Raw genomic sequence first — 27830 nt, forward strand, 5'->3', positions numbered from 1 at the left:
GTGTGAAGAGAGCCCTAAAAGGTCGCTGGATGGAGACCGTGGAGGTCATTCAAGACGCCACGACAAAGGAGCTTACAGCCATGCCAAAAGAAGCGTTTTACGCCTGTTTCTGAAACCTCAAGAAGCGTTGGAAGCTGTGTATAGACTTCAAGGAAGAGTATTTCGAAGGGGTGCTGCACAAATGATTTCAATGTTAAACGCATTTTTTTAATGTACTCAGTCTCGGAACTTTACGGTCAAAAGTTGTATATAGTACGTTTCTGATTAGTTATCAACAACTCAAAAGAAACTCGAGATGAGATGTGTTTTAACTTAAGATCGACAACGGACTTTCATTTAAGTTCACATAACAGATGTCTTGCTTGGAAAACTTCTAAGCTTTTTGGCATAGAAGTGGATGTGGAAGCACAATTGTATTTTTCGAATGAGGAAAACCATAATGCATAGTCTCACTTATGAGAGCGTCTTCTCTTTTAAAAGTGGTCTATATACAGTCTATAGACTTCTTGTAGACTCTACTGCCTTCCTATATATATATTTCATTTTGTCTATTCACAGTCTATCGACTGTCTATAGACAAATGTCTTGTAAAAGGGCATAGCCATAAATCTATAGATTGTCTATAGACTGTCTATAGAATTTGTATTGTGATAGTCTCTTCTCTAGAATTTGTCTATAGCCAGTCTACAGACTCTAGAGATAAAATTCTATGGACAGTCTATAAACTTTCTAAAAAAAAAATTGTAGGGATTCTCTTCATATTAAGCCACACCGTTTCAGAGTACTATGTTCTCTCCTAAGGTTAGTGCACGAATATTAATGTATCAGATAAAACTTCGCTAGCCATGAATATATACAGGTGCGATCATAAGTATACGGAGCACTCTATTGCCTTCTAACGCATTTCTCGCCTTCTATAATTGAAATTATTAGGTATATTATGCGCACATTGGTGGTGGTCAATAATACGGTTTCTTACAGATGAACACCACTGTTTCATTTCTGTTTGGGAAAGCTTGAACGCACTTAGAACAGAATAGCGTGGTCCGTTTACCTGTGTCCGCAGCTCTGCATTGAGTCACGCCCTCATTTGGTTAATATACTTACAAGATGTGTCACCTAAAACGTTGCACAATTTTTAAAATGTCCTTTTAGAGTTAGAAGAGCGCTTTTTTCGGCATAGCATTGTCAGCGTTGTAGTACATCAGAATACAGCTAAGATTTGCTAACGAGCAGGCTGGTTAACTAATATGAAATACTTAACTATTTAACTATTTCTGTTAGGCTATTTAATTATTCAGGGGCGTGTAACCCACTGTAAGTAATATCCAAATCACTTTTTATAAATTCGGAAACGCGCTTACCGTTGGCGCTGTGGCCCAACCTATTTTGGCTATTTCAACGAGTTACGTGCGCTGAAGAGGTTGCTTTGCCTGCAAGCTTCTCGAAAGAGCATGTATTTTGGGGCGATGCAGCCGAAATTTCTGTGGCAACAACAGCGCCGAGGATAACCGCGTTTTCGAAATTCTAAAAACTGATATAGATATTACCTACAGTGGGCCACACGCCTCTCACTAATTAAGGAGTCTAAAAGCAATAGTTAAAAATTTAACTGTTTAATATCTGTTAACCAGACTGCTAGTTAGCACGCGTAAGCTGTATTCTGATGTACTAAATCACTGACAAAGCTATGCCAAAAAAAGCGCTCTTCGAACTCAAAACGCCTACTTTTAAATATTGTGTATATTTTTTAGGTGGAAAACCCTGAATATCAAAATCAGGGGTGCTTATATTCTATTTTAACAAAAGACTGAGAGCAAAGTCCCACTTCAGATTTCACATCACATTACTTAAGCGGAACCTCTAGAATTTTTGGTGCTGCAGATCTGCTGTTTTCTATTGAGTCAGAATTAAAGCGGTCTCAGCTAAGCGCCATATTTTCTTTCTGATCATGTTATCTGAGAGCATTACGTATTTATGCTTAGTCCACAGAGTATCATGCACAAGACAAAGATATTCAACTACATCTAAAACTTTGCCATTGCCCTAGCTGCCTCCGGACAGCTCTGCTTGGGGCGCACAAAAGAGATATTTCTAATAATTTGTTGCTCTGTGTGGCCCATTTAACGGCCGCTTCAAGACATCATGTCTCCAAGAGCAATCTCTGTTAGGGTGGTCGGCCGCTCAGCTTTCAGGTGTATGAACATGCGCGGGACTGCCTCGTGCGTTCTATGCTTTTTGCTCACTGCGACTGCAGAAGTGTGCTTTGACCTGCTATTTTGTTTTTCGTAGTGACCATTGGCAAGAAGTGGCAAAGTTATGTGTTATTACGGGCAAGAATTTCATTGTACGTGGCTGTAATAGAGGTTATGCATCATGCTAAGCAAAAGTTTCATTATTCAACGCTCCCAAAAACGCATACCGCCTGAAAGCGTACCGTGCACTTCTTGCGACTGGTGTGTCAAATCTCCCCCCAAAACATCCTCAGGCGATTCTCAGATGGCCCAAACGTCCTGTATCCAGAGCAGGCCTGCTAGAACTCATCCCAAGAATACCTTAAAATGACACAGAAACACTTTTTGTGAAAATCGGGCTGGCAGCTTCATCCTACAGTTTTTATTGCTGAATATTTGAACATCCAACGTAGATAAGGGGAAAACAAACGCGAATTGCCTATTTTAGCAGAAATATGCGACCGTCGCCGAGGGGCACACCGTGTGGTGCGCCGCCACCTGTGAGTGGTCAAGACTTCGTGACGACAAGTTGACGACCGGAGTATCAGCCGACATGGATCCGGCGCTGCGTTCAGTGCAGGTAGCAGCGGTCCGTGTTATTGTGGAAGCAGTTATGAAGCCTATTTTTTCGCTGACCTCCAAATAAAAGGATACCATAGTTGGGTCATTCCAAGTATCACCAGAAACCAAAAAAGACGCAGCCAAAGCAATTCTACGCCTAGCTCAAGCATACACCAGCGGGGAAGACCAAGAAATACGCCTATGCATTCCATGCGTAAAGGGCGTAAGCAAAACCTCGGCTCGCAATCTTGGAAAAGAAGGAGTGCGAACAGTGCTCAAGCGGATACCACCACCGGACTAACCGGACGCGTCCTGCCTCACCCGAAAGACTCTCATCCTGAAGAAAAGGCACAAGGCGTTGTGTGCAAAATACCCTGCTCTGCATGCCCGGCATTCTACAGTCGCGAGTAAAAAAATATTAGCACAATGACATCACCGGAGCAGTGAAAATCGCACCGCGCGGGGGCGCGGCGCCGTGATTTGCGAACACACCTTGCAGATTTGTTACCGGCGTGTTCGTAACCGCAGCGCTGAGCGTTGCTATCTCCCACTCCTGTGGCACGTCACTAGTGCTAATCTTTTTTACCCGCGGCTGTACATTTGGGCAACAATGCATTTCACAGAAAGGATGAAGCCCCACTTGGCCGCACAAAACTGACGTCAAAGTGAGCGAAGAACAGTGACCAAGCACTGGGAGGCATTCTACCACATGATAGATAGACTGGCAGAAATATTTTGCTGGGAACTAAGCTAAATCCGCGAACAATGCTGTTACAACCAAGGCACATTCAGCAGACGCCGGGAAATATTCCTCGCTCCCTTGGAACCCTTACCCTTTCCAAGATCTTCAGGTTAATTTCAGCGACCTGGCGGTCAACTATACAGGCTGTTTCACCTAACTCTACACAATTTTTAAAAACAGTCTTTTAAGAGCGCTATTTTCGGCATAGCATTGTCAGCGGGGCAGTATATCTGAATACGGGTAAGAAGTGCTCACCAGCAGGATATTTAACTGATATTGAATAGTTAGCTTTTTAACTATAACCGTTAGGCTGCATAATTATTAAGGCGCCCGTAGTCTACCGTAAGATGTATCCATATCAGACTTTAGAATTTCGAAAACGCGGTGATCCTAGGAGCTGTGACGAAACAAATTTTGGCTATTTCCACGAGTTACGTACACTAGAGGGGCTGGTTTGCCTGCAAGTTTCTCGAAAGAGCATGTACTTTGTCGTGATGTAGCCAAAATTTGTTGGGCCATAGCACCATCATATCATATCAGTTGTAAAAACTGACATGAATATTACTAATGCTGGCCTACACGCCCCTCAATAATCAAGGAGCTTAGAAATAGTATTTAAACAGTTAACTATTCAATATTAGTCAACCAATCTGCTAGGTAGCACCTTTTAGCTGTATTCTGAAATACAACACTGCTGACAGTGCTGTGCCGAAAAAAGTGCTCTTCTAACTCCAAAAGCCATATTTTAGAAATTGTGCAAAATCTTAGGTGAAACACCATGTACGTGTGTTTAAAAGCCAAGCTTCAACTCGCCCGCAGTCACACTTTGACGAAGAAACCGAGTAAAGTTTCGGAACATCATTTTTTCTTTCAAGAGCTTGGTTAGCGTTCATTTCTGTCTTAAATTTCCACCCGAAATCAGACAGACCTCTGTCGAACGTTTTGATTTTAATCGCGTAGCCACGATTATAGTCACAAGGCAGCAACGGGTGGAAAAACGAGACGCCTCATATGAATAGCTTCGATGCTTGCTTGCTTGGGAGCGTCGAACCGAACCTTGCTGAACACGCCCCAGGTGGTCTGGCCGCGCCTGCGCTGAGGACGCTTGTCTGAGCTTCTATAAAGCTTCTGCAGGGGCCCCGTGAGCATGTTCTTCTATTAGCAGAGGCGCTTCTTGGTAATGGAAAAACGCATCTCATACGCGAGAAAATCGAAGGAAACGTGTTGTGTTTCAGCCGTGGCTTTTTGACAGAAATTCCTAGAAATAACTTTACGGATAAGCTCTGGATGCAGTCGTTCTGAAGAAATTGCTTCAAACAGGGTACGCTCGCTTTGGTACGCATGAAATTCAAAGCAGCGACCGTCTGTGCCGCAAGCTTTTCGTCTTGTGGGGAAGAGTGGAAGAGGGCACACTCGCGGCCGTAGCTGTTCGTGCACCCTAATGCAGAGCTGCAGCTCGTTTTGAACCTAGTGCTCCAACTCAGCTAGCAGGTTTTGTACGTTTTGAACAATGCACGCAGCACGAGAAACAGCGTGCGCTGAAAGCTCGCTCGCACATAAAGCACAGCACGAAAGAAGCACTAAAAGAATGCACAAAAAGATGCACAGCCAGCAAACTTGAAGGTATAAAATATAAATGTGCTTTCATTCCCATCAACAGCAGAGGTACCCTGATCATGAATGAAACAGTGTCGAGCTGTGGCGGCTTTTCTAAATGAACCTTGTTTTCAACCTGGCCTGAGGTGTTTTGAGCCAGTACCGCAACCTTTCGGCAGGTCAGTTTAAAGTTTATTTAGCAAGCAGCAGGCACTAAAAAGTAGTCTCGTTAGCGGTATGGCATTTCAGTTTGCTTATATGCATATTTTTGCACTCATGAGAGAGCCAGCAAAGCGTGAAATGGGAGTATAATGGTTGGTATAATGGTCATGTGACTTCAGTTGGCACGTATGACAAGTTTTCCTTATTTCTAAAGCCTTGCTCGCTCCTTCTACCATAAGCATGGTTAACTATATTGCAAAGTGGCTTGGCAATTTCATGTAAATGAGCTGGGCATCTGGTGTTCTTCACCTATCTGAACCTTGTTTAACAACTGAGAAAAATTGCAGAAATCCAAAAATACTGGCAAAAGTTGTAGTGTTGCACACCTCGAAGGGGTGAAAAAAAAACTTTTTTCTTTTGATTTGTTAATTTGCATGTATTTTGAGGTTATCATACATAAGTGCACTAAAAGTCTGAATAATTTATAGGGTACCGTAGAACAGAAGTACCTAGGACACAGGAAAAGTGATCTAGACACATAGGTTCTTTGCTTGGTAATGATCACTTCATCTCATTAATTTAGAGCGGGTGAGTTCGACTTTCACCTCCACAACTTTGGTCTCGAGCCACTGGCTAATAATAAAGATAGCAAATTCAGTCGCAGTTCACACGTCCTGCCAACATTTGTTCCTGATAGTACATTAGAAATGTGGTCCGTCATTTGTACCTTCTTGTGTGCTGAAATGTTCGAATGCAGAATTAGTATCAAGACGTGGTTTTGTGCATTGATATTCACAAAGTTGATTTTGTGCATGCTGTGCCTTTATAACGCCAGCAACCACAAAGGACAAATGTCTTGTCCACGCTCCTTTATATCTTGGCTAGTTCTTCAATACATTTTAGTTTTGCGGACCATTCCGAAAGCCGCTCTTGTTGGTATACAAAGCGCAAAAGGTCTTCAATAAACCCGCCTTGCTCACCATCCTTGTCTGGAGCCTCCTCTGTGCCGTGCCGGTGAGGCCGCCGTGGTGTTCTCTGTACACGCATTCCTTTCATGCCTAGCAAACGAGGTGCAGGCCTGGCGTAGACCAAAGCATCATATATTCCAGATGGGAAAGCTTGTATTTTATTTTGTACACGCTTTAAACGTAGTCATATTGTCTTTTTTATAGAATTTCAAGTTATTTGCAACTACAATGTGGGCTGAGTATTTATGTACAAATAGTATAAGTAGTTTGTGTCCAAGTACATTGAATCTTTTATATGCATGTGAAGAATACTGTAGCAGCCCTGTGTGTTCTCTTACAGATCCAGACAACTTGATAGTTTGTGGAAGCACTGACAGGAGCGAGGAATTTTCACTAAGAACGACGCATATCACTGGGCTTGGTTACGGTACTGGCACTTGTGGTTTTGTAACGTGTTTTGAGGTGGTGCGACTAGGTGACTGAAATTCGATTCGGTGCAAGTAAAAATGACCAGCCCTCAGGTACAGCCTTTTATTTTTCGCACGTACATATTATCTGAGGTTCTAGCTTGACAGCGCAGTTATATGTTTGCTATTTCACAGCTGCTCTTTGCGCACTAGACCATTTAACAGCCCACTGGCGTTAACCTGACCCATTTTAAGCGCATACCTTGAAATGAGCTAGGGGATTCTAGTGCAGAAATAAAGAAAAGTCAACAGTAAAAGAGACATGTTTCTTAACTTTGAATCCGGTGCCTTTGAATACACTGTGCTCATTTGTAAAGCCGAAAAGAGAATGAGAAAAAGGGGTGTCCTACAACCTAGCATCACAAGTGTATTGCAGTAAATGGCAACGCACTGGAGGCATGATCGCTCCACCAGTTGAAAGTTTTTAAGAAGTGCGCTATTTGTTCTTGACGCCAGTGGGGCGTGAGGTCGCTCAGAAAAGGCAAGAAGGCGTCATAACATTATTTTTGGACGTCAGCTGCAAGTGCTTTCGCACCGTACCATTATTTTGCAGTCAGTTTTTTTTTCCTGGTTGGAATTGAGCTTAAGTGTTCATAAAGAGTTTAGGACTGGAGTTTCCCGCCGCAGAAATTGCACTCACACTCCAAGTTCGCGCATACGAAAATCACCCGTTAAAGAAACACTACTTTAACCTAACCACCGACTGGCATTATAGGCGTTGGGTGTCCGCTCCGCATCTGCGAATGAAATATGACCAGAGTGTGACATTTTTTAAGAGACCAAACAGCATCTCTCCATCCATTTCTTTCCCTTTCTTTCTTTCTGTCCTCCTTTCCTCCGTCATTTTTTCCTCTTTATATGGGCAGTGGGAAATTAGTCTCGAAAAGCTCTACGCCATTTTTAACTTCAACTTGTGTTGAAAAAACAGCAATGCGTTGGCATAATTTCACATTCTTATCTATATAAATTCTAATCCTATTTGTGTATTCGCTTTGGGAAGTGAGCGCCATGGTTTAGGCTATTTGATTAGCTTTCCTTTACTGTAGTCGACTTTTGTGCGTGTAGCTTTTTCAGTATATTTGGCAGTGCGGTGTTTCGAAAGCGTTCATAGCCTAAGAGGTATTTTGCCAGATTTCGTTTTATTTGGGACATTACAAACACCTCTCTGAATGACTTAGATTTTCCACGCACAGGGGCCTCTCGCAGGCGTCTGCATCTTCTGCTGAAGCTATAGCTTGTGAACGATATCGCATCAGGGGTCTTACTCCCACAGCATGATGAGCTCGTGTCATCGCTATGCTCGATAATACTGCTGCGCCGCTACCCCCCCCCCCCCCCCCCCCCATTGCTTCAATGCGCAGCGCTAACTTCCATGGCTGTATAGCTCTGCATGTTTTCCATGATATCACGCTTTGCAGCTGGAGCAACAAATTACCGTAACAAATGCGCGCAAAATATAGTAAAGAAAAAATGAACCACGGTTGAACTGGGTAACATATGTATGCTTATGCAACGGGAAGGAAAGAGACAGGGAGAACTAGGGTAAAGTTAAAAGAAGGGAGAGGGTTGACACGCGCATGGCAGCGGCGAAATGAAAATGAGGGGTCCTTGGGCACAGTACCTATATTTCACTGCACGCTCGGCACCTGAGCTATCATATGGGCCAAAAGAACGAAGACACGAATGAGATAAGGTGGCATGGTGCGATGGATTATATAAGAAATAGGGAAATGTGAGAAATTTATCGGCAAGAGTACCAGATGAAAAGGAACACACAGGGCTTTGAAGAGCGCCAAGTGAGAAGGAATACAGGCTTTGGCAATACACAAAGAGTGCTACGAAGCATTGAGAAGGGCGCAGCGTGGTGCGTGCCGCGTAGTGCCGCTTAGTGCCGCAGCAGGAAGTGAGAAGCGACCCTTTCTGAAAAAATAAAATAAGGTGCTGAGTCGTAGGAGAAGAGCGGTGTCTGCGAAAGAAACCGCGAACGTCGTCCTTTAACTATATGCTAAAAAAGTGCATTCCTAACGTGTCTTGCACCTTCACGCAATTTTGGGCATGATTCGGAGGTTGATGCGGCCTGGATGACGCGCTGAGCGTCGCTTGATTAGCAATAGGCGAGATTTTTCGCTATCCAAGCGTGAGCAGAGCCCGTCCCACTGTCTTACACCTCTCATGCGACAATGTAGCTTGAGCAATGAAAAACACACGCTTAGATCGTTGCGAAAAATTGCGCTACTTTTCTCCTCCCCGCATAACGCATTCAAATACGAAAAGGCGCTCGTTCTTCCACCTACCACATAATTCATTATTCGCATATGTTTGTGCGGGTTTGGAGCATAGTTTCCTATTTCTTGTTGTTAGTTCCTTCTCAGCTGTGCAGGGAGCGCTCGTGTCACTTTTGACGAGGAAGCACTTCCAGACCGCTGCGTGAGCTTTTTTCTAAGCTGTTTAAGCATATAACGTTGATATTTTTGTAATCTTAGCAATGGTGGTGAGCGTCAGCTGGGTAAACTGGGTTCACGAAGCTGCTGCATGCATTAGGCGCTTACTACAAGCTCGACGGTGCGCCTGCCCGGAGTTTGCGTATCAGCACGAAGTTGCCAGGCTGGTGACCCTTACTTCAGTTTGCGTATGTCGATTCTTTCTGCACATGGGCGCCCCGCGTCAGCCCAGGCAATTCCTTCCGCCTTGGTGGCGCCTCGACTGTAGCTATTCCTGAGGCATACATGACCCTTTGGGACATCAAGTTAAGAAAAACGCTTTTTGTTTCTGCACTCTGAAAAAAAAGTTAGTAAAAAGTTAGTAACTGCAGCAGTTACTACTTCTCTTGCACCGTTACTGACTTTTCAATGCCTGTTACTACCTAGGCGCACACTCTTTAAATAAAGTTAGTGAGAGGGTAGTAAAGAGGTAGTAAGTGCAGCAGTTGATAACTCGGGCTGTGTTTGACTATTTACCGCCCTCTTCAAGGTATAGTTAGTAAAAGTAGCCCTTGCTACCTTTTTACTAACTGCGGTCGCTAGTCGCTACCTGGTTAGTAACCATTCCTTTAACCCTAATATAAACTAAAAAACATAACTGACACAGACTGTCGTGCGTATACGTTGGTGTTGTAATTAAACATTTCTGCAGGGGTGTGCAGTTAGGTAGACTAAGCTGCTTCTACAATCTCAGCTTCATAATTAGCGCTGGCATTTTAGTGCAATGGGTAAGAGCCACTAACCCGTAACTGACAGTCAGTTTTACGGAATATATAAGACTCAGAAAGATTTCCCTGTGCAAACGCAGTGCGCGTGCGTGACTCTTTCTGGTTTGTGCTTTTCTTGCATTCTGGACTTTTGTGTGCGCCCGGTAAAGTTGATGTCATCACCTCGCATAATTTGTACATATAGCGCGCAGTTAGGCTAAACCTAAGCGTGTGATTTACGGCCAGCATGTTCTGACAGCTCTGACTTGTTTCTGGATTTAGTCCAACTGACTGTGTAGCTATTTTTTTCCGGTATGCACAAATTAAAAAAAAACACATGCGAAAGTTTCTATTCATTTCTTAGTAATTAGTACTAGATTCCCGTTACTAACTGCGGGAATCAACCGTCACTAACTCAATGTATAGTAACTGTTACTAATCATCCTGCTACTAACTGCAGTTACTAACAGGGTTAAACACATGTGACAACCAGTTACTACCCCAAAGTTAGTAAGTACTGCTACCTTTTGTCTAAGAGTATAGTTGACTGTCTAGACTTCTTTGCTTGTGTAGTAGCTGGGGCGTATCTACTTTCGTAGTCGTCGTATTAGGGTGCCCGTCTCTTGCCGATGTGCGAGCCCTTTTTTCAGAAAATTACTTTTCCTAGTTTGATTGGCATGTAATGAAGGCAAAACTTGCGTTCTCGACCCCTTTAAGGCTTTTATAAGATATTATCATATGTCTTTGCGGAGAAAAAGGCATTATAACAAAACCGCAAGAGGTCTCAATGCTCGTTTAGTTTTTCTAAATCATTAGCTTCTTTGCTGTCGAGCATCGCAGAAAGGATTAATTTTGTGGGGTTTCTCGGCATGAGATATGATAGCAGTATTAGCTTGCCTTCTGCGCACGTAATCACTGCTCTATTTAGTGTTTAGTACATACTAAACCTCTATCAGGGTTCTAAAACAAAGTTTGAGAAGTTTCAACTTGATTTGTGCAAATGAGGCAAGTGAAGAGGACACGTAAAGAGTTTAAATGTTGGTAAGCTATGGGAGATACGTTTGCGCATGAAGAGATACACCGTAAAGAAGTGTTATTCTTGTGACCACCCAACTTTCATTTCACTAGATCTTTGTGTGCGTTTTTGCTGATAAGGACGAAAATGTTTGCTTGGTATGTAGAGGATCGAACATTTAACAAGAGACAGATTTTCTCTAGTCTCTGGACATTGCAAAAGTTCAGCTTGTCCTTCTCCCTCATATCTTTTATCCACCTACGTATTAGTATCAGTAACCAGAATTATAATTTCCTCATTCTTTTCTTTAAGAAACGCAGTATAATGGTTTATGTAGCGGTTTTTGCAAAAAATATTTTGCCATGATAGTACACTGGTTACCTACTGCTCAAACTGCTTGCTTTCTATTTACTTCCTTTATAAATAGGAGAAACTACAGCACCAAGATGAATTAGCAAAACATCTAATGTTCAAGGCTTCAAGGCTAGAGTTCTACTATTACAGTGACGGCGCCGATATCGGACCATGGGGGGAGGCGGACGTATTTGGTGGCGACAGAGAATAAAGTAGTGTAATGAGATACCAAATTAGCTCGTATAAGACGACCGCGGCGAGCACGGGGAAGCTTAACCACAGACAGCCTGCTTTTTTTTTGTTGTTGACCTATCTAGGATCTTGAAGAGGGCTTTTGCCAGCAAAAAAAGACGTGCACAAAAGGGGGAACAACCAGGACAAGGACTGGACTAACAAATGAAATTTTTATTGAACACAGACTGCTCAGCAACGGCCACGTATGCGTCAAGCCAGGGTAGGATAATGGTGGTGCCTGACAGTCACAGCAGCAAAAAAGTCTTTAAGGGAGCGCACACTGAAGCTCGCTCGCAAGGTCTTGGCACATTGAATTAATTTGAGTTTAGCGCAGCTGCTATACCGTTGCGAACAGGCTGCGTTTGCCGCTTTCTCTGTTCCCTCTTGCGCTTTATATTTTGTGAGCACCGCATTGGGGGTGCATGTGCAATTTTTGCGTTAGCTCTTCCTCAGGATGTTTTTTTAAGTATCGACATTACTTCGACACGCAAGAAGGAACTCCAGCCCCCACTCGTCTTTACCAGCTTGAACGAAGTGTAGCTTGGTGTAGATGAAAAAAAGTAGTTCTATAGTTTCAAGGCTCCAGTTAGGCATGCATTTGGGCCAAACCGAGATCACCTTGATCCAAAACGTGGCCGTTAGGTTCTCTGCTGCACCTCTACTTCAACCTGATTAGATTTCAAGAGCTATGGACCCACTCTCACGAGAATCGAATTCCTCTGTAGAAAACGCGTGAAAACTGAATGAGCGAAAACATGAATATTCCAGCTTTCGCTCTGGACATGTGCAAGTTTTTTCTGTGGCAGAAGGTCTGAGGCAAACGACATGTGTGTATGGCTGGCATTTTTTTTTTTTTTGCAGCGAGAGCTACATTACTGTAGCCGCTTCGCCCCTTCAGCATGGTTGCACCTCGGCCGTGGTCGCACCACTCGGCGCGCCATCTGGTATGGCGTCACTCCGCCGTTGCGCTCGTCGTGGAGCAGACGCCGCTTGCCTCGCCAGTTGTGCGCATGCGTAGTAGATGGAGAGGGGCTGTCGCAGTGTGTATATACATACGGTAGCGGGAGGCGAGCAGCAGCGTTTGTTCGGCGTCGCGTCAGCGTCTCGTCTACCGGCGTTGTCGCTTGGAGCCCGCAGGAGAGGGTGACCAAACACATGAGGGCATACGAACTGGCGTTTTCAGACGGGGATCGAGAGGCATAGTGGGTAAATCCCCTCAATTATCCTCTGTCTGTAGCTAATCGTCCCATTCAGCGGCGACGGGAAATTTATGCGGAGGCAAGGGGGACAATAGCAAGGGTACAGAAAGGGCGCTGTCTTGCAGAAACGGGCCGCGGCTTTTGGCCCCACCAATCCCCGCCTACGAGGTATTTCCTGCGCCGACGATGAGCTCTGGCCTCGCCATATATCTGCGTCTCCCTGCGTCGCCTCGCTCCAAGCGCCGAATTTTCGCCTCCGGCAATGCCAGTAGCCCAGAAGCTGACGCGGCGCCGAAGAAACGCTGCCTTATGCTTCGACCGTTATGGAGAACGATGAGTCGGCTAGGCCAAAAGAAGCCAGACTTCGGCATTGGAATAAAACAAGGACAAGACAGCGTTGCCGAAGAGACCGAAGAAGAGCGTGTCAAACGTTGCGATAAGCGTTGTAATGACGACGCCGCTAGACGAGCTCGCTTAGCCTCCGACAGTGAATCCGCGACGGTAGAGGACGACGTGCCGAGTTTGGCGTCTGTGAAGGAAGCCAGACTTCAGCGTTGGAACGAAACAAGCATAGAAAGAGATCACCCCTGTAAAACATCAGTAGCATTACATGCAAGGCTAAAGGCTGGTTCACATGCAAGTGATTGAGCGATTGAGCGGCGCGTCGCAGCGAAAATCTCCAACTTGTTAGAACCTCGCCGCTAATTGCAGAGACAAGTCATAACTGGTTTTTCCGTCGCGGCGGCGGGGTTCACTAGCATTTTCGCTTGCATGTGAAACAGGCTTCAGCGTAGTCATGACCTGTAGCTCTCGCTACCTACCAGGTTTAACCAGAGCTAAACCACCGCCGATATTTTTATGATATAGAGATACGCAGACCACCGGTGACTTCTCACCCGCGTGAAAAATGTCGCATGCTCCCCGAATGTCACAGAGAGTACAGCATAGCCAAGTTTCTGCATCCGCACGTGTTGGTTACGAAACCAAGTCGAAGATGGTATAAGCCGCACAATACGAATTTCAGAATCCTCACTGCTGCTCCACGAAAATCATTGTTCTCAGCCGTGAGCCTCCGTAGTGCGACTTACTGGAACACCAGCACACCACTGAGATAAAATTGACGGGGAGGTATACTAGAAGTGTATAGTGCCTAGGCTGCCCTGACGAGAGAACGGGTGAAATTACCACCGAACGAAATTTTACCGGTAGCATTCCCGACGCCGTTCCTCGTTAAACGCCTGAAATAGCTGCCTACTATGGGGAGCGTCGAGGGTTTTAAGCCTTTATTACGCTACCCTAGCCCCTCCACCCCAAGCGCAGCGCCGCTTGCATGTTCAGAACGCCGCATCGGGATAAGCCACACTAACGTCGTTCTCGCGTGACTCGGCCCCGATTACGAATGCACAAGGATGTTTTCCAAACACGCTCATTACGAATGGTTTGATGCCGCGTGGAAGCGATTGAAGCAACTAAGATGCCTGTCTAAAGGCGCCCTCAGAGTTCGGCGAGCGCTACGAACTAAAGCGTGGGGAGAATCACGTCACCCAAAAGTTTGTACTTTTCGACCGGCATGGCGATCGCACATTACAAAAGCCTAATATTGCCTTCATGTTGACTATTCGAAAGTCAGGAACGATAGTAGCAAGGCCCTCTGAAACATATAAAGTTTATAAATACGCCTTCGACAGAGGAGCGGGAAGGGGGGCTGGTTCTGCGTCCAAGTGACTGTACGTCGTCACTTCAATGGTTTTCCTTCTAATCACTCCTCGCATGAGCGTACTACTCACAGCTTAAGCGGCTTAAATCCTAGACAGGGGCAGCGTCGCGCGATATGCATCGCCGCGTCCCTTAAAAAAACTGTCAATTTTCTTTAAAATTTTATTAATTGTCTAAAGACTATTAACTTTTAAGTGGCTTTCAAATTCTTTGATCATTTGTTAAGACAAAGTTGTTATATTGATCGTTACTTCTTTGTATATACTCGTGTCAATAGGACGCTACTACAAACTATTCGAGCATTTTGACATATCAGGACAAGTCTGTGTCCAAAGTAGATGCTGATTATCGCTATCAAGCACATCTTCGCATAACAGTGACGACCTCACACCTAAGGGCATAGTGCAATTCGTTGAAACTAGGTAACAATTTCACAAAATTGAAAAACCTCACACATTATTCGTATTCAATTCAGCTGCCACTGTGGCTCAGTGGATATGACGCTCGGCTGCTGGCCCGATAGACGCGGGTTTGATACCGGCCGCGGCGGTAGAATTTAAATGGTGAAATTCTCGAGGCCAGTGTACTGTGTGATGCCAGTGCACGTTAAAGAACCCTAGGCGGTCGAAATTTCCGGTGCCTTTCACTACGGCGCACCTCAGAGCCGGAGTCGCTCTGGGACGTTAAACCCCCATAAACTATTCGTGTTAAATGCATTCGGAATCGCATTGGGATATTGAGAAAGTTTTTAAAGGAGACAGAGATAATCATTTTTTGATAGGAAGCTCATAAATATTCCTTCTTCATGGGTATTGCTTTCTACAGAAAGTTACTAGAAATAAAAAAAAAACATTTTTGTTTATGGGAATGAAAACCTAAAATACAGAATTACTACTTGGTAACACTTCAAAGCAATTAAAGAAACCTTGAACGCAAAACAAAGATTAACAAAGGCATGCTTTCACCAGAGCACAATGATTGATTTTGCTGCAGCCGTTCCATTTGGATGCTCTCAAGCGAAGCTTTTGAATTTACGAGTGAGAAAAAAAGACGAACGTTAAAAAAACATCTGAGCCAGAGTTCATAAATGCGCCTGCTTAAAGACATTTATTGACATTTGGGGATAGGAGGTTAGAAATCTTGCATTTCTTTATATTGGCTTCTGTTTGAAAGAATGGCACTAGGAAACGAATTCATTTCGTTACAGAGAGAATAAAGGCCTGGAATACTGAAGTATTATTACGTCGCACTTGAAGGTGGTTAAAATAACTTACTAAACAAAACAGATCGTTATAGTAACATTGCGTAAGAGTACATTGCGTAAAAACACGTGCACAATTATGAGTTTGTTAAAACAATCTCATTTTAATTATGGGTCTTTCCACGCAAAACACATTAGAAATTGCGCTCGATCGAAACCTTCCCCCCTCCCCCGATATCTTCAAGACATTTTAAGGCTATGTTTTACTGCCAAAAGTCATTTCCTTGAATGTATTTTTCAAAAAAGAAAAATTTCTAAACCTAAGGCCAAACCTTTAATTTTGGGGGCAAGTACAAAACCAGGTCTCAATAAAAGGTGCACACAGATGTCTCTTTGTTCCTTAAACACTACATATCTTTCACCGGTAATGTCTAAGCACGATTCTTTCGTGAAGTGCAGCGCACAATTAGAGTGCATTATTTTTGCACGCGTTCTTTTTCAGTAAGGGTGTGCGTTTTCTCGCCATGATAAAAATTCGTGAGGCCACCTACGAGATATGATATTTCCTAAAAATGTTGCCCTTAAATAAAAACCGATTTTGATTCAGAAAACAGATCTCTACTTTGTGAAAAAGTACTTTCTGTGGCGTAATCAGCCATATATTTTCTACTGAACTGTCCCATTAAAAAACAATGACAGATAATTTTTGTCTAAGTTTTAAAAACATCCGAAAGCATAATTGCGTGAACGATAGCAACGACGATGAAAACAGAGGATCCTATGTCTGGTTTCCGCGCATGCCGGATGGCCAGGGACAGTGGTGCCTTGGACTAGGGGCGCCAACCACGTTCAGCCTGGAAGACATCGGCAATCTTCGAGCAAGCAGCAAGACTCCTTTATTATAGCAATAAAGTTTATTCACTCACTCACTCACTCACTCACATCGCAAACGGAAGCCAATGAAGACGACGATGTGCAGTGCACAGCGCGAGTGTCTGTTGCAGGCAAACAACAACAGTTTAGCACGAGGTGAGATCAGCTGCCGCGATAGCGTAGTTTTATTTTGTGACATCGTATTTACTACAGTGAAAAAAAAAATCGACCACAGCGTAGTGCTCTCGTTCGCTGGCCTGTGGAGCTGATCTGTTCGCGCCGCCGCGCGTTCGAATCCCAGTCGCGGAAATATTTGTTAAAATATTTTGTTTATTTCAGTTGAGGCAAAACAACAAACATCGCAAGATCTTGCTCTGGGTTTACCCATCGGTATAGTGCTTTCGCACTAATATAAAAGATTGTGCATATGAAAGCCAAACTTACGAGAACCTCGGTGAGGGTTTGAAGTTTAGCGCTTGGACCGCTTTATTTCTACTTCACTGCATGACACGCTCTCGCCTGTTTCAAAGAGGGACATGCCGGCCTCGTCGCTTCGTGATGTGAAGAAACTCTACTTCTCATATGCAGGCTTACAGCTTCGAAAGCTCAAGTTGCATCATTCCTGAGCAATTGTATATGCGAAACAAAAGTCAGAACTGAAGCAGAGATGGGTAATAGGGTGGAATTCGGTTGGTGCTTCCTGGCGTGTATAGCATACAGTGTCGTTCGTGGTCTCAGGCCTCTTCTCATGGGAAGTATCGAGAAAGTAAGCAAATAATGGCAGTCCGCCGGACTAAGCTTCTTCAACAAGCTACAGGGCTCTTTTACAACTTTATGCCCCCATTCTTCGCTACTGTTCGCGCTTCAGTGAGTTCGTACTCAGAGGCAGATGACGTTCCAAAATGAAAAAAGCTTTAATACCTCCGGTCCTATTATCAAATACGAGCAACCCCAACTCTGAAAACCGCTAGGGCACCAGCGTAGTGCCTCTTCCTAATGCTCAGGAGCATCCCTTAACAATGCAAACACGATACTAAAGTCTGTCGAAGGAATACGGAGCGATAGTTTTATTTTCTATTTTTACGCAATGCAGTCACTCTGAGAATAAATAAATTTGAGGGACAAATTGTAACACATCCTCTTGAGCCATTTGAGATTCTATGTGCACAATTGCGTAGAAAGCGACCGCAGCTTTTTCAAAGAGGGGGCTGCACCCCTGTAGCAGTGATTTATTTCTTTCGGGAGAATTTCGGACCTTTCATGTTGCAAGTTGTTCTTGATGCTACATAGCGAACGCAGGAAATAATACTCAAAACATTGGGCGGGGTAGCACGTACTCCTTCATTTTTGGGCGGGCGTAAGCTGAAGAAGAAATGAGTCAATTGGTTAAAAATACAGAACACAGAAATGTACCAAGACATTCTACACTGTAAGGACGGCTACTCCAGCAGCAAGAGTAAAAGAGCCTCGCTACTCCTGCAGGCCTCATTCTACTCTCTCTTCATACGCGGAAGAGTGAAAGGGTCTGTTCACACCTGTGGAAAAAACTAATAAAATGGCATTTCATTTCCTGCATACACTGAGAGAGTTCAGTGCTTGTTTTACTCCTCCGCCAAATGAATTATTAAATGATAACGCCGGCGCAGTTCCACAGGCGGCAAAATAGTATTGCACAACAAATGAAGCAACTCGTATTATTTTCTTCTGCCGCAAAGAAGAATCTACAGCGAGGTGGTTGTTAAATCTGCTGTGAGCGCTCACCATGCATTTCTTCAAACTTGCGTTGGTGCTTTATCTTTATTTTCTCAGAAGAACATAATATATACACATGTGAACTGCATACTGACACATCTGACCGGCTTTCTAGGATCTCTCATTAGATGCATATGTAATATGAAGCATTTTGCAAAGCACAGCATTGCAAACAACCAGCGGTACTGTCCAGGCACAGACCAGAGGCAGCGGTCAGTCCAGAGCACGCACGAGGGACCGAGCGTTCAGCGCTCAAGCTTCAGAACGTTCGGCGCTTCTCGTCGTATTCTTCATTAAGCGCTAGCCTCTGAAGATTCCAAAGCCGAAGGCCAGTCTTACAATTCCTCCCGGGTGAAAGGGCGCCATCCTGGGTGCCTAGGACGATGTGACGACGGCGGGGTCGTGTGGACAATGTCGCGGCCTAGGCGACGATGATCAGGGGATGGCCTAAGGGGTTCGATGAGGTAATTGACGGAGGATGTCTGCTGAAGAATACGGTAGGGTCCCTGGTACTAGCTAATAAGTTTGGAGGAAAGGCCAGGACCTGAGGAGGGTACCCAGAGCCAGACCAAAGAGTCAGGAAGGTAAACGGAAGGAAGGGCAGGGCGATCACGGGTGCTTTTCTGCTGCTGCTGGGCATGAGAAGGGAAGAACTGGGCAAGTTGTCGGCATTCTTCTGCATAAGTTGCGGCTTGAGAAAGGGTTGTAAATTGGGAAGCATCAAGACGGTAAGGTAGAATGGTGTCCATTGTGCAGGAGGGCTCACGGCCGTACAGGAGAAAGTATGGAGAGAATCCGATGTTGGCTTGAGCAGCGGAGTTATAAGCGTATGTGACAAAAGGGAGAACACGGTCCCAGTTACAATGATCGGAAGCAAAATACATGGCCAGCATGTCGCCGGCGGTGCGGTTAAAATGCTCAACCATGCCATGTGACTGGGGATGGTAGGTGGAGCTGGTGCGGTGAACGACGTTGCATTCCTTAAGGAGAGCTTCTAGAACTTCAGAGAGGAAGGCTGGACCTCTATCACTGAGCAGCTCTTTGGGCGCACCATGGCGAAAAATGATGCGATGGAGAATGAAGCATGCAATGTCGTGGGCTGCTGCGGATGGTAAATGCGACGTTTCAGCGTAGCGTGTAAGGTGGTCCATAGCAACGATGATCCAGTGGTTCCCGGTTGATGTTCTGGGAAGAGGGCCGTAGAGGTCGATGCCAACATGCTCGAAGGGCTGCGCAGGGCAAGGCAGCGGCTCCATAGGAGCGGCTGGTCGGCAAGGTGGATGTTTGCGTCGCTGGCATGCGGTGCAGGACCGAATGAACTGGCCGACGTGACGGGCCATCCCACGCCAGTAGTACCGCTGTAGTAGACGGGTGAAGGTCTTCAAGAATCCGTCATGGGCACACTGGGGACCATCGTGGTAGGAAGAGCAAATGAAGGAGCGGAGATGTGTCGTAGTGACGAGAAGCCACTTGCGACCATCCGGGAGGTAGTTGCGTCGGTAAAGAAGCTCGTCTCGGATGGCCAAATGGAGGGACTGACGACGGAGACCACGGGAAGGAGGTCGAGACGATTGGCCAGATAAGAGATCTAAGAAGCAAGTGATCCAGAGGCCTTTGCTTTGCTCGGAAGCCATATCAGTGGACTCAAACGTCAAAAAAGGCAGGGCGGATATGCAAGGCACTGCCTCAGATGGTACAGGGGAACGTGAGAGGGCATCAGCATCGGCATGTTTGTGGCCGGAACGATAGATAACACGAATGGCGTACTCTTGGAGTCGCAGATCCCAGCGCGCCAGTCGATCAGAGGGATCTTTCAAACAAGACAACCAGCAGAGGGCGTGGGGATCGGTGAAAACGTCAAAAGGGCGCCCGTACAAGTAGAGGCGAAATTTGGCGATCGCCAAAAGGATGCCTAACACTCCTCAGTGACAAAATAGTTGGCTTCAGCTTTTGTGAGTGTCCGGCTAGCGTAAGCGACAACGTATTCGTCAAAGCCTTGCTTGGGCTGAGCGAGTACTTCACCGAGGCCGACGCCGCTGGCATCGGTGTGGAGTTCCGTCGGAGAACGAGGGTCGAAGTCACGCAGAATTGGTGGAGTGGTCAGGAGGCGACGGAGTGTCGTAAACGCTTCATCACAGGCTGGTGACCAGGCCGAAAGGTCGTGACCAGAAAGGAGCTTGATCAGGGGGTCGATGATAGTGGCAAAATTGTGGACAAAGTGGCGGAAGTAGGAGTAGAGGCCGACGAAGCTGCGGAGGTCTTTTACAGAAGTGGGCTTCGGAAATTCGGCCACAGCTCGCAACTTGGCCGGGTCCGGGAGAACTCCATCTTTCGACACGACATGACCGTGAATAGTGAGTTGCCAAGCTCCGAAGCGGTACCTTTTCAAATTGAGTAGGAGGCCAGCGTCGGCCAGGCAGCGAAGAACAGTCTCAAGGCGCTGGAGGTGAGACGAAAAGTCCGGGGAAAAGATCACAACGTCATCTAGATCACGTTGTTGGCCTCGCACATAGAAGGGTTGGCACGCTTGCCGAGGTCGACGACATCTTCTATATAACTGGTGCAGTTTTCACCGGTTTGCTGGGCCTGACTTCGCAAGCGTTGCTCGGCGCGAAGCTGACGCACTGCGGGACATCTAAAGACTTTTGTCATACCGGCTTTTAGAGCTGCCCAGCTTGAGATGTCAGCCTCGTGGTTTCGAAACCAGAGATTGGCTACGTCGCTCAAATAAAAAATAACGTTGGTGAGCTTGACGGTATCGTCCCACTTATCGTATGCGCTTACGCGTTCATAGGAGGCCAACCAATCTTCCACATCCGTGTCATATGTGCCGCTTGAGATGGCCGGGTCACGCTGGAGCGTGGCGCCAGAACATAATACAGCCGACGGAAGCACGCGGTGAAGCGGTTTGGGTGACGGTCTCAGTCATTGCAGAGGCGGTAGGCAATGCGCGGGTGCGAAGCTTCAGGGCGAGGGGGTCGTTGGCACCTCCACCACTTGTAATAAGGAACGTCTTGCAAAGCACAGCGTCGCGAACAACCAGCCGTACAGTCCAGGCACAGACCAGAGGCAGCGGTCAGTCCAGAGCACGCATGAGGGACCGAGCGTTCGGCGCTCGAGCTTCGGAGCGTTCGGCGCTTCTCGTCGTCTTTTTCGTTAAGCGCCAGCCTCTGAAGATTCCAAAGCCGAAGGCCAGTATTACTCAAAGGCTTTGGGAAACAAGTACTGGCTTTTTAGTCACAGTACACCTCGAAATGCGGAAAATCAGTGAACTATACAAACGCTATATGTAAAGCAAGCCCACGCCCGATGCTTGATGAGTGCATGCACTAAGAACGTCATTTTTATTGGAAGCGAAGCACACAAATGGGCGCATATTAATGCGCCGAAAACATGTACATTTCCGTTTAGCATGAGCTGGATACGACGGGCCGGAAGTTGGATATGTGTGCAGCTGATCATGCAAGTGGTTTTGCATGCTGTGGGTTAATCGTCAGTACCTAGCGGCAGCTTTCAAAAAGCTGCGACATCGTGTATTGAGCGGCGGAACGAGGTAACCGCGTTCTATAGCCGACCAATCACGAGAATTGTAAGTTGCTGCATTTTATTACTTTTTTTCATTTAGCGACGAACATGCTAAATGCCACAGTCGCTTCCTGAATTAATCAAAGTATTCGGAATATAACTCATTCATGCAATTATCACATGAAATGTATGAGTATAAATCACTTAAAAATGTTGGGTTGAATCACATCGAATTGTATTCATTACGAGCAACATCATGCTTGTGTCAGTGGCCTGCAACTGCGCAATGTATGGTCTAGTACGTCACCCTATTTCGAGGTAACCCGGAGCTGATTTACTTTTCTCTTAGGATCAGAGGGAAGAATTTTGCAGGGTTCCTGTGTGGGAATTATAAATTCATGATGGGGACGATGCCATGGACAACAGGTGAACAGGCTGGCGTGGCAATGCACCGAACTATTTATTGGGCTCACAATTTCGACCACCAAAGAAATTAACAACTCAATGGCGGCGCTAGCAGCTACTGCTCTCGGCGGTGTGGAAGATCAGATTCACCGCCGCTTACAGCCACGCTACATTGTGGCTAAGAATTTTCCAGAACAGGCGCGGAAAGCACCTACGTACAAAAATCTCTTACATCGAAGAAACAGTTGCGTGCAGCTATACAATGTTTCCGGATAAATTTGGCCGCTTCTCACGCTACAAAGTGATAAGGCCGTAGGCAGGGAGCTTCGAGCATGAACATACCGCAAATCTTGCGGCAATAGTTGCTTGGTTAAATATAAATGCTTACAAATATCACATGGTAAGAGATGAATTATACAAACATGCAAAAATTTTACAGTGACTGCTTACTTTTTCAAACTAACGTAGTCACAAAATTTAGCGCACACTAATATTTTTGGGACACTTCCTTGAGGAGTTGCTCATAAAATAATATAGCTAACGATACAGCAAATTTACTATGCCTCATATATGTTGCAACTCAATGTTAATCTGACACTTATTTACTTTTTTTTCGGCACATAAGAAATTGGTTCAGTACAATATACTCCTGCCAGTGTATTCAATAAAGTTTTGCAGATTCGACATAAAGTAATAAGAATCATTTTCAATGCATTTTTGATTACCTGATAGCGTCTGGCTTGGAAAACGGCTCTATTACTACAGACAATTAACCCATACGAATTCTGAGCACCATGCTCAGAGAACCGCTTAAAATCTAGGTGTTCCTATGCCCACAATTTGTCAGGTTTAACCCGCAATCCACAGGCTTACAACAGTGTGAGTTCTGATAAATGCAAATTTTGAAGCTATGATTGAGGAAGTAGGCTGGATATGCACCATAATGTGATGAGCATATTTGCTGGTTCATAGGTAAGGCACAGAATATTTTGTATTTTATATTCATAAATATATCCATCCCTTCAAACTCAGTCAGCTCAAAGCACTATATTTAAATTGCTTTTCGTGTTTGGCTTTTGGCTGTGAGCCCATTTATATAAATTTTGGTACGTTTACTTGTGTGTGTGCTAACATGTATACGTACGGAGTTATGAAGGCTACAGAGCCTAATACCCTGATCTTTTTTTTGTCTTGACTTCTCTGTCAGAACGCAAAAAGCTCATTAGGGCTGGTGATGTGTGTGAACTTGATTTGCCCATACATTAAAGCTTTCAGAAGCTGCCTCTCTAGCCTTGACTGTGTTCATCCCTACGGCTTCTTCAACTTGTATGCTGGTGCAGTTAATTCCTTGGTATTCTCATTTATATGCTAACTTGGGTGCTTATGTGCATGTGTATACAGTATACACAGCCTAATACCTTCTTTTCTTTTGTCTCGAGTTCCATCAGCATGTAAAAAGCTCCATTTGTCCTGGCAAACTGTTCGGGTACTTGACTCCTTAATTACCCATGCAAAGGTAGGGAAAGCTTTGCAAAGCTGCATGTTGTGGCAGTGCCTGGGCTCGTCCTAGCTAATCTTCCTCGTCTCGTCTGCTGGCATAGTTTCTGTGTTTTCTAGCATCTCTTCTCATTTATGTGCTTATTTTATGCCACCTAAGCTTTTATGTTTTTTATCTGTTTTTCAGTAGAGTCTCGCTAGCTGAATAAGAACAAAGAATATTGCTGAATGATTGCTGACTTGCTGAAAAATACAAAATGGTATTTTGTCCTTACCAGAGTAACAATGATTCACGTGTTGAATTTTAACAGATTCCTTTTGTGAACTTAGGACGCCAATGCCAGTTAAAAATAAATCTCTGAAACCGTTTCGTACTACTGCCATGTTTTTTCAAGCGGTATGTGCCGCATTAACAAAAAATATCACTGAATTCCTAACTGTGTAAAACTCAACATGCAGTTGATTCAAGGTGCAAAGCTTCGTCAAAAATGCTATGCTTACTTACTTTGTTAATTGAAAAAAAAAACATTTCATTTCAAAAAAACAAGAGCACACGTTAAGGAATGAAGAATTACATGTCCATGTTTGTACATTGTTTATACATGTACTAAAAGAAGATTTCGCATTGCGGCATCACTTCTGCTTGAAAATAAAGGTCCAGTCGCTGCGGGGAAACTTGTTCTCTGGGATGACTGATGAACAATTCTTCTTTTCTAGCCACTTTGTAAGCGTAGCGGTACCATCTAACTGCACCAGTCTTAGTGGTACCATCGCAAGGAAAACCTTTTCCCCTATCATAAATACGGAGTCAACAAGGGCAAATATAGGGGGCTCTCCTTTAGCCATGATGAGAACATCGTTTTTTTCTGCACGTTGAATTGCTCAGCGTGGCAGACGTTGCTTGCCAGATTGAGCCTTCACTGACCATGTTTTGCAGCACAGCAGGGGTATCATTGTGCTTACTTTTTTTGCACCGGTAGCTGCCATGTTGCTGCCAGTGCTCAGACTGTACATTTGGTATGACTGAAGGAGTTGTGGCCTGGCCGCCAGTGTCCTGCAAATATTAAGAAAATTCATGCAGCGAGAAGCCAGCCTTTTGAAGTACTGGTGCTTTGCTTCAAACCGCATGCACCAGCACTGTACGAGTGGCCCAAGCTGGTGGATGATTCTTGGGTAGTGCACCGTGAAATGCATCTTGGGTGTTATGCTTGAGTTGGGATATGTGGCCACAGAATGCTGCATAAATTGTTCGATCTTCTGTTTAAGATATGGCAGCAATGAGACTGGCGCCTCTTCAGCCAAAAGCATATCGCTGATTTCTCGAAATTCCAGATAAAGTTCACAGTGCTGGTTGTGCTTACGAATTCGGGATGAAAAACTGAAGTGCAAAAGCCGTAGAAGGCACCACGTCTGGGCTGTTGTACCACTCAAGCTTCTTTTTGGAGACAAGAAGACTGCGTTACAGGTTCTGGTCGTTTTTTCTGTCGTTGTACCCATAGAAAAATCTCCTAACCTTGACTAGGTGAGCCACAGACAGCACATAATCATTTAAAAGACCACTGACAACACTGTGAAGAACATGAGACGCCGTCCCCTCAAAGTTGTCATGCATTAGATCAGGTGGCAGCTGATTGCACAAAGAAAAGTGCTTCAAGGACAAGAGTGGTGAAGGCCCACTAACGCCATACATACGCTTGAGGTGTTCATTCACGGCAATGGATGCAAGATTTTCTGCAAGAATGTAATCTTTGCGCAAATTGCACGTTGAGTCGTTGGTTATGTGTTGCATGTCATCAGAATGTGCCATTCAGAAGCCGCATATCCTCCCTCTTGACAATGAACCACTAAATCAACCTATACTATGCATACTATGCACACACAAAAAGCAAGTATCACAACTTTTGCTCTGATGACTCCTCTTTCAGTTTGCAGTGCGAGGCCTTCACTTTCTAGCCGCTGCAGATCACTGATTAGAGGTTATAAAACCTTGTTGTGGCCATGCCTGTTTACATCTTTGTACCGTGCGGCAAGCACAAGGTGAATGGCTTTGAGTTGTGAGCGGTACACAGCAGGAATGTTAAGAATAGTAAAGTAGACAAGAAAAAGCTTATGTACACCTCTCTTGTACCCTAAAGGACTACAAATAACAACTTCATCAGCATACATAGACAAAAAATAGCATCCGTTTCTGAAGTGGTCAGCACCTCTTTCAAGTTGTTTCTGTAGATTGTTGCATCAGTGAAATTGTTCAGAATTTTAGTACATTCCTGGTACTGTGATGTAGATGACTGCAAAAGTGAAGGGCAGAAAACTATGTTGACAATATCGGGCACTTCAAGGACATTCTTTAGCACGCTTGCTATTGGCACGTATTGGAATCTTGGCACACTTTTTGGGGTGAAATTGTGCTGTTACGGTGCAGTGTTTGTCATATTCTGCTTGGCAAACAGTTCTCGGGTGTATTTGGATCAACAGCACGAAAACATCTCGTCAACAAAGTCACATCTGAGGAGCTTCGTAAGCTCTTCATTTAAACTGAAACTTGGTGGCATGTGGTTTTGAACAGAAATTTTGCAGTGCTTATTTCAAGAGGTACCTGAAGTCGGCGAAATCGTTTCCTGCTGCTGAGTACGGGAGTTTACGTTCTTCTGTGAGTTTAAAGAAATATAAGCACAGTTTATTTGGCATGTGAACAAGGAACTGCGAGAAAGCAGCATCTCCGCTTGAACGACGGTCGCTTTCGAGCGACGCGTCAACGCAGATTTTTTCAACCACAATGTTACTGGTGTCTGCTGAAGGCAGAGACTGACGAGAAGGCGCTGCTCCCCACTAGTCTTCACTGCCCATATCCGTGCGGCTAGCGCCGGCATTATCGGAGTCTTGCGGTAGCGCGTCGATACCAACAGTGCTCCTGTGACATTAGTAGACATGCTTTTTCAGGGAATAACAAGTACAGACGTTTTCAGGCAGCCCTAAATACCGCATGTTACGCGGAAGTTCGGCTCCCAGCTACGCGCGTCACGAATATGCTCTAGAAGGGGCATGTACTTTGCGTCGAAAAACGCGCATTTCTGGCAGCGATACAACATCTGCGGAGAAGCCGCCATTTTGAACGCAAAGCGATAGAAACACAAGCATCAGAAAGAAGAAACAATTTCTCTCTCTCTCTCTCTCGCTTGTATCTGGCCTGGGCCAAATGGCCATGGAGGTGTATGAAAGCTTTTCGCTATCCATCTTTATTCCCGCCCTTTCTTTCTGCAGCAGGTAGACGCTGTGTCTGGCAACGATTGTTGGCCTGCTCCTTTTTCCGTTTCTTCTCTCCGTTTTCATGATACCACATTAAACATAACACACCCAATCATGGTTGTATCTGCTCTGCGCCTCTGCGCTTCAGCCATCGGCTGCTTCTACATTTGTCACGGCGGCATCAATCATGCTGAATCACCTACGAAATTGCCTTCCGATTATTCAAACTTCCTATCTGAAGATGCAATAAGTCGTAACCGTATTATTTTACAAAATGTTTACTCAATATTTTGAATGGAAGTCCGGTAATTCGGAACGCTTCATAACATTAACAATTTCCCGTTCTGCGCAGCGTAACAGCGACCCTGCCTGTTCAACTTTGATGCCGCGTGGTTTGGCGCGTTTGGCGCGCACATGTCAGCACGTTTTTTTTATCGCTCTCTTTATTGAACCTGGGCGCCCTACCTATACCGTTGTTCTGACGGCGACTGGCTCAGCCATGGCTATCAAAAGCCTCATAAGCCGCGGGCCTTCGAAGTTTTTCATCTCTGTGTGTGGCACTGAAAGAGATGACCTACAAGTGGCTTTCAAGGCGCACTCGGCGTCGCAGTCCGGGGTTGACAACGCGATCATCCAGCTAAGATTCGTTGTCTTTTTTTCACAACTGAAAGTTTTAAATGCGCGCGAAAGTGTATTGTGCATTCGCACGTATTTAGAAAACTCAATTTTGCAGTGTTAGGCTCTTGTAATTGGACCTGTAACATTGCCGCCACAGAATTCGGCGCGTTAACAAAGCGCACATTTATTTGCGAAGTACTGCTTCGGTACACCACAACCAGTACGCGTCACTGTTTGGGAGGATCTCACATGAAATTTACGATTTTGCAAGGTAACTT

The sequence above is a fragment of the Amblyomma americanum genome, chromosome 1 (genome assembly GCF_052857255.1).
Source record: "Amblyomma americanum isolate KBUSLIRL-KWMA chromosome 1, ASM5285725v1, whole genome shotgun sequence".
Lineage (NCBI taxonomy): Eukaryota > Metazoa > Arthropoda > Arachnida > Ixodida > Ixodidae > Amblyomma > Amblyomma americanum.